Genomic DNA, 8,614 nt, shown 5'->3' with positions numbered 1-8,614 from the left:
ACTTGCTAATCAGGCCACCTATACCTTCGTCCAGATCATTTATGTATATCACAAACAACAGTGGTCCGAGCACGGATCCCTGTGGAACACCACTAGTCACCTTTCTCCATTTTGAGACACTCCCTTCCACCACTACTCTCTGTCTCCTGTTGCCCAGCCAGTTCTTTATCCATCTAGCTAGTACACCCTGAACCCCATACGACTTCACTTTTTCCATCAACCTGCCATGGGAAACTTTATTAAACGCGTTACTGACATCTCCAGCCCTTCCCTCATCAATTAACATTGTCACTTCCTCAAAGAATTCTATTAGGTTTGTAAGACATGACCTTCCCTGCACAAAACCATGCTGCCTATCACTGATAAGCCTATTTTCTTCCAAATGTGAATAGATCCTATCCCTCAGTATCTTCTCCAACAGTTTGCCTACCACTGACGTCAAGCTCACAGGTCTATAATTCCCTGGATTATCCCTGTTACCCTTCTTAAACAAAGGGACAACATTAGCAATTATCCAGTCCTCCGGGACCTCACCCGTGCTCAAGGATGCTGCAAAGATGTCTGTTAAGGCCCCAGCTATTTCTTCCCTCAGTAACCTGGGATAGATCCCATCCGGACCTGGGGACTTGTCCACCTTAATGCCTTTTAGAATACCCAAAACCTCCCCCTTCCTTATGCCGACTTGACCTAGAGTATTTAAACATCCATCCATAGCCTCAACATCCGTCATGTCCCTCTCCTTGGTGAATACCGTGCAAAGTACTCATTAAGAATCTCACCCATTTCCTCTGACTCCACGCATAAATTCCCTCTTTTGTCTTTGAGTGGGCCAATCCTTTCTCTAGTTACCCTCTTGCTCCTTATATACGAATAAAAGGCTTTGGGATTTTCCTTAACCCTGTTAGCCAAAGATATTTCATGACCCCTTTTAGCCCTCTTTATTGTGCGTTTGAGATTTGTCCAACTTTCCCGATATTCCTCCAAAGCTTCATCAGATTTAAGTCGCCTAGATCTTATGTATGCTTCCTTTTTCATCTTAGCTAGTCTCACAATTCCACCCGTCATCCATGGTTCCCTAATCTTGCCATTTCTATCCCTCATTTTCACAGGGACGTGTCTGTCCTGCACGCCAATCAGCCTTTCCTTAAAAGACTCCCACATTTCAAATGTGGATTTAACCTTAAAGAGCTGCTCCCAATCCACATTCCCTAGCTCCTGTCGAATTTTGTTATACTTAGCTTTTTCCCAATTTAGCACTCGTTCTTTAGGACCACTCTCGTCTTTGTCCATGAGTATTCTAAAACTTACGGAATTGTGATCGCTATTCCCAAAGTAATCACCGACTGAAACTTCAACCACCTGGCTGGGATCATTCCCCAATACCAGGTCCAGTATGGCCCCTTCCCGAGTTGGACTATTTACATACTGCTCTAAAAATCTCCTGGATGCTCCTTACAAATTCTGCTCCATCTACGCCTCCAACACTACATGAGTCCCATTCAATGCTGGAAGTTAAAATCTCCCATCACGACCACCCTATTGCTCCTACATTTTTCTATAATCTGTCTACATATTTGTACCTCTACTTCACGCTCGCTTTTTGGAGGCCTGTAGTAGAGTCCCAACCATGTTACTGCATCCTTCCTATTTCTTAGCTCTACCCATATTGCCTCAGTGCTCGAATCCTCCATCGTGCCCTCCTTAATCATAGCTGTGATATCATCTCTGACCAGTAATGCAACTCCTCCACCCCTTTTACCTCCCTCTCTATCCCTCCTGAAGCCTCACATTTAACCAAATTAAACTCCATCTGCCATTCATCGGCCCACTGGCCCAATTGGTCAAGATTCTGTTGCAATTTTATATAACCTTCTTCACTATCCACTATGCCACCAATCTTGGGTGTCATCTGCAAACTTACTAACCATGCCTCTGCCATGCTCACCCAAATCATTAATATATATATAACAAATAACAGTGGACCCAGCACCGATCCGAGGCACACCGAACAACCCTCCACAACCACCTTCGGAGGGTGTACTCCCGAATCGACTATTTTGTGTTGGATAGGACGTTGTTGGCGGGAGTGGTGGGTTCGGAGTACTCCTTTGCTGGATTCTGAATTTATCCCAGTCTTCAGGGCTATCACTGACTTTTTCTTCCTTCTACACTTTTTCTTTCAACTTATTACTCTCCTTAACTACCGTGGTTGGTTTATCCCTCTCTTCGGATCTTTCCCCTTGCTGGGATATATTGTTGCTGAGAGTCTTCAATTACCTCCTAAATGTCTGCCCTGATTGTTTACTGTCTTTCCTACTAATCTATCCAGCCAGTCCACTTTAGCTCCCTCTATTTTCATTTAATTGTAATTCCCTTTATTTAAGTTAAGTTTCTCACTCTCAAAACAAATATTAAATTCTATTATGTCATGATCACTACATCCGAGGGGAACTTTTATTCTAAGGTCACTTATTAAACCTCCCTCATTACCAGTCACAAGATAGCCTGTTCCCAGATTGGCTTCATGACATATTGTTCCAGGAAACTATCCCTAACACAGTCCTCTGAATTTGTTGTCATAGGTACCCTTTCCAACTTGACTAACGCAATCAACAAGAAGATTAAATTCACCCATAATTATTGCTCTATTCTTTTTACATGCTATTATTTTGTTGATTTATATCCTTTCCTAGTGGGGTTATTGTCTGGAGGTCTATACACTACTCTTTCCCTTGCTTTTTTTTAATCTCCACCCAATAGGATTCTACTTCATCAGAGTCTGTATCATCCCTCACAACTGTCCTCAGTTCATCTCTTATTAACAGTGCTACCCCACCACCTTTTCCTTCCCTCCTGTCTTTTCAAAAGGTCAAACATCCCTGAATATCAAGTTCCCAGTTTTGATCTCTTGTAACCATATTTCCGTAATGGCTATGAGATCATATCCATTTACCTCGATTTACGCCGTCAATTCATCTACCTTATTCCGAAGGCTTTGTGGATGAAGATAGAAAGCTTTGAGTTTTGCCTTTTTTAATCATCCTAACTTTTCTTTATACTGTGGTCATGTTTGCCTACCTTTTTTGTACTTTACTGTTCTTTCTTTTATTACGGCAGGGTGGCACAGTGGTCATCTCTGCTGCCTCACAGTGCCAGGAACCTGGGTTCGATTCTGGCCTTGGATGACTGTCTGTGTGGAGTTTGCATTTTCTCCCCGTGTCTGCATGGGTTTCCTCCCCCAGTCCAAAGGTGTGCAGGTTAGGTGGATTGGTCATGATCATCTCACAGGGTTGAGAGGATATGACGGGGGAGTGGGCCTAGATGGGGGGGGGGGGGGGGTCTTTTGGAGGATCAGTGCAGACTCGATGGGCCAAATGGCCTCCCTCTGCACTGTAGGGATTCTATGATACTGTCCTTGTTTCTCTTCCCCTGTCACCGTGTCTATGTTGCCACCCCCTGCCACTCTAGTTTAAACCCTTCCCAACCACAGAGAGCAAACACTTGCCCTCGAACATCAGTCCCAGTCCTGCCCAGTTTGTACCACTCCCACCTCCCCCAGAACTGATCCCAAAGTCCCAGGAATCTGAAACCCTCCCTCTTGCACCATCTTTCCAGCCACATATTCACCTGATATATCCTGCTGTTTCCACTCTGACTAGCACTTGGCACTGGTAGTAATCCTGAGATCAATACCTTTGAGGTCTTAGTTTTTCAACTTACTACCCAACTGCCTATATTCAGCCTTTAGGACTTTGTCCTTTTTTTAAAAAAAACAATGTTGTTTGTATCAATGTGTACCATGACCACTGGCTGTTCACCATCCCCCTCCACAATGTCCTGGAACTGCTCCGGGACATCCATGCCCTTAGCACCAGGGAGACAACATACCATCCTGGAGTCTTGTTTGTGGCCACAGAAACACCTATCTAGTCCCCTTACAATTGAATCCTCTACAACTATTGCATTCCCACTTTTATTCCTCTTTCTCCGCCCCCGCCCCCGGAGAGGCCATTCCCACCAACAGTATCCAAAGCGGTATATCTGTTTTGCAGGGAAATGGCCACAGGGGATTCCTGAACTGCCTGCTCAGTCCTCTTGCCTGGTGGTCACCCATTCCCTTCCTACTTGTGGAGATTGTGCCTGCAGTGTGACCATCTCTATATGTGTGTTACCCACAATACTCTCCACCTCATGGATGCTCCTATAGCCACCTGGGTTGGCCACTTCACGACTTAAAATGGAGAACCGCAAAGGCTGAAGGGAAATTTAGCCAACACAGGCAAAGACTAGCAAGTACAGAAATCATGTGTATTGAAACCTGCAAAAAACCAGACAGCACTGAAATCAGCAGCCACCTGCATAGTAATGAGCAATTCCAAGGCACAATTGCAACAGTTAAGGTGAATAAAGCCAAGCCTGACTCCCTGGCGCCAGCAGGAGTCAAGACAAAGGAAGGCCAACGGACATTTAGGGACCGCCCAGCGATCAGGGAACAACTCCAGTATTGGAGAAATCGATCCAAGTGATCGGAACGCAGTCCAATCACTTGAACCCCGGTACGGTGTCCGCCCCATAGGGCGGGAAGCCCCACGGGAGTATAAAGCAAAGCCCCCAAGTGCAAATCGTCCTTCTTGACAGGGGCACTCAGCAACGCGAAGCAACCCTTGACAGTGACCCTTACCAAGTACGCAAGTCTCCAGTCAACGCTCTCTACGAGATAGGTGCTGCTAGCTACAAGTCCATACCAGCTTTTGAATCCTGCAGACTCAGGACCTGAACAAAAGGCCATTTGTTCCCCTGACCTGGTGGGCCAATTCCGAAGCTAAGTATAGGCCTTTTAGTGATAGGAATAGTCTTTAAAGTAGAGTTTATGCATGAGTAGTGATTTACTGTGCATAATAAATGTGTTTTGATTTGAATCTTACTAATTGGTGTGTTGAGTTATTGATCATTACTTGAACTTGAACCTCGTGGTGGTATCATAAAGATACCTGGCGACTCTAGAGCAGAGGTTAAACAAACAGAGCAAATTACGAATTAAGAGCCAACCGAAAGTTAGCAACATATTACTGGCGTCATCCTGACGGGACCCGACTGAGAAGTGGCTTAACCACTCCGGGAGAACCCAAAATTTGAATTAGAAATCCAATTGGGAACAGAAAAAACCCACAAGTGTTCAAGCAGTTCTGATCAATCCTCATAATTCGGAAGAGTGTTAATGCATGCGTAACTAACAGGGCTATAAGGGAACACTGATAGATTTTTGTTGCAACAAACTGTCGGGAGTTTGTATTTCGGAAAATAGCGAAAGCCGTACCCGTAATTACAGCACCGCCTTAGTACCCCTCGTTCCAAATTTTAAGAGATATTTAGAGAGGAAAGATGGCAATGCAGGCAATGCAACGCCTCATGAACCCCAAAGAATTTGTGGTCGCAGCGACCAGCAGTAGAGTAGGTCAGTGTCCCGTTTGGGAAGAGGACATCAGAAAGTACCTCAAAGGGAAAGGATGGCCCCTTAATTCGCTCCAATGAGGAAACAGGACCCGGGAGTATAGGACATACTTGGTGGGAGAACCAGTCAGAAATTCATAAGAAAAGCTTGGGAAAAGCTCGCAATCCGATGGCAATCGTGTCATGTTTGGCACAATTGCGAGGCACAGAGGAGGTCGTTCGGACGCTCCGCAGAGAGATAGAGGAAGCACATCGAATGAGTAAGGTCGATGTGAGCGAGATAGAGAAAGAGAACGCATGGTTGAGAAGGAAGTTAGCAGCAAAGGACAGAGAGATGGATGATGCCAAGAGGGCACACCAGTCTTGTCTGGCGCATTTAAGCATCTTCCAGACACAGTACGAAAAGGCCTATCAGGACACGCAATGTGCAGTCCTGATAAGAGAGGAAACAGAGAAACAGGTAGAGGCATTGCAAGGCAGTGTAGCAACCTGAAAGCAGCATTACGAGCACTCCATGCTACCACCACGGAGCACAGACAGAGCTCACTAGATCATGCGAAGTGCAGGAAGCAGATTGCAGAACTGCACTCTTTACTTTCAGTTCAGAATGGATTCCAGAGCACCTTTGGATCCCAGTTAGATACAGAAGACGGCCCGGATTGGGAAGAATTAAATGAGACTGCGCATAGATAGGTTCAGGGAACATGTGCGCAAGGAAAGCCCCAGAAGAGAAAGCGCCCCAACCCCCCACAGAGCAGATAGTTCAGGCACCAATGAATCCAGTAACCACCCACCGCACAGTCACATCGGACGGAGATACAGAATTTCTTTATACCACCCCCTTAACCGTGACCCAATTACGGGACGAGTGCGAGAAAATCACACCGTTCCTCCCCACCTCAGACCCCCACCACTTCTTTGCCAGAGTAAAGCAGCAGGCGACCATATACGGCCTGGACGAGCATGAGCACGTGAAGCTCACAGTTTTGAGCTTAGACCCTTTGGTCGTAGCAGCCCTTCCCGACCCACAGAATGTAGGAGAAGGCACCCTTGCAGAAATGCACGCAGCGATCTTAGACGCGATCGGCTACAACAGAGGTGACCAAGTAGAAGGCCTGAATAAGTGCAGGCAGAAAAAGACGGACCACCCCACAGCGTTTGCTGGACGCATGTGGATACATTTCACAGCAGTTTTCGGTAATCTAGACTGCGCCCATTTGTCCCAAGGTATGGCCAAATGGACCCTTATCTCCCATGCCACCGAGACAAAAAGCCTGTACGAATTATGACCCCTCAGAGGAAGCCCACAATGAGAAATGGGTTTTTAAAAGATTGTCCCGCACCTGGGAGCAGTCTGTACAAAACAAACCCGCAGTTAGGAAACCCGAGGAATAGCAGGCAGAAGCAGACATCCACACAGTGAAAACGCACCAGAACCCTGCAAGGGTAAACAAAGGAACAGCCCCCCACAGAAGCCACAGGCGTGTTACAACTGTGGACATATGGGACACTTTGCACGAGAATGCAATGCCCCACAAAGGCCACAGACAGCCCAGCAGACAGACACTCTGAATAGAAACAGGACAAAGCCAGTCCATAGTGTAAGCACCAGTTCAGACCAAGCAGACCTGAACAGAACGGACTGACGGTGTTTGGGCTCCTCCAGTTGGGTCTGCGACACCCTTTGGGATAGGTCTGGCCGACCAGTAGTTGCAGCAAAGATACGGGGGCAGCCCATCGAATTTCTCTGGGACACAGGAGGGTCCCGCACCACAATCAATTCCTCCACCATATTCCAGAAAGACACGTGGCCCGCTACAGCCACCATCACCCTCAGCGGCTTCACAGGCCACTCACAGCAGGGACACATCACCGCCCCTGTACCCATTCAAATCGGCAACATCAACACCAAGCACACCATAGTCTTAGTCGATCTACCCCACACAGCAGAACATATTTTGGGAATTGACTTCATGAATTCCCACAACCTGTCCTTTGATCCAGTCAACCAATGTGTTTGGAGAATGGCAAAATCCGCAAGAGCCCCCACAACGCTCACAATAAGTGAATACGCAAACAATATTAGCACAGTCGGCGAATTTTGTTTTGACCCGGCCACAATTAGCAGACAAGCAGGTTAGGGTAGTTCTGCAGAAGCACAGGACAGCATTCGTGACCCACAAACACAACTGTGGCCAGATGACTGGTTCCGTTCAAATCACAGGACCTGACCCTAGACCCCAAAGCAATACGGATTTCCCCAAGAGGCAGAGGGAGAAATTGCAAAAGTTATCGACAGCTTATTAGAGCAGGGCGTACTCAGATCTGTAGCCTCCACTAATAAAGCCCCAATTTGGCCAGTGAGAAAGCCCGATGGATCATGGCGACTGACCATCGATTACCGGGAACTCAAGAAAGTCACCCCTGCAGCAGCACCCACGGTAGCCACAAGTCCCAAGACCATGCTCAAGCACGGACTCAACTCACAACACTTTAACGGTTTGGGACGTCAGTAATGGATTCTGGTCCATTCCATTGGCAAAAGCGTGCCAGTACAAATTTGCCTTCACTTTTAAAGGACAGCAGTACACGTGGACATGCCTTCCACAAGGATTCCACAACTCCCCCTCCATTTTCCACCGACAGCTGGCAAATGGATTATCAAAATTTTCTCGCCCCGAATGGCTGGTCCAGTATGTGGACGACCTATTACTGCAGACAGACACCAAGGCAGAGCACATCGAGCTTCAGGCCAAACTCCTGAAACTCCTACAGAAAATTGGTTGTAAAGTAAACCCCAAAAAGGCCCAGATTTTGGAAAACAAGGTGATGTATTTGGGTACAATTATCACACACAGTAAACGTGAGATCAAGCACAAAAGAATTGACTCAATTGCCAAATTGCCCCTTCCCCAGAATGTTTCAGCCCTCCGGTCGTTTTTAAGGACTGGTTGGCTACTGCCAAAACCACATTGAAGGTTTCGCCAGCAAGGCAGCACCCCTCTCGGAACTCCTAAAGAAAGGAGCCCCCTGGGAATGGCTTCCGTAGCATACGGATGCTGTGGATGCTTTGAAAAGAGCCCTCATTGCAGCCCCCGTACTACAGGTTCCAGACCCGCTTTCCCCCTACGCTATAGAGATAGCTAGCACCGATCGCACCCTT

This window comes from Scyliorhinus torazame, chromosome 22 (assembly GCF_047496885.1).
Source record: "Scyliorhinus torazame isolate Kashiwa2021f chromosome 22, sScyTor2.1, whole genome shotgun sequence".
NCBI classification, from domain to species: Eukaryota; Metazoa; Chordata; class Chondrichthyes; order Carcharhiniformes; family Scyliorhinidae; genus Scyliorhinus; species Scyliorhinus torazame.
The sequence above is the reverse complement of the archived record's forward strand: the minus strand, read 5'-3'. Positions refer to the sequence as shown.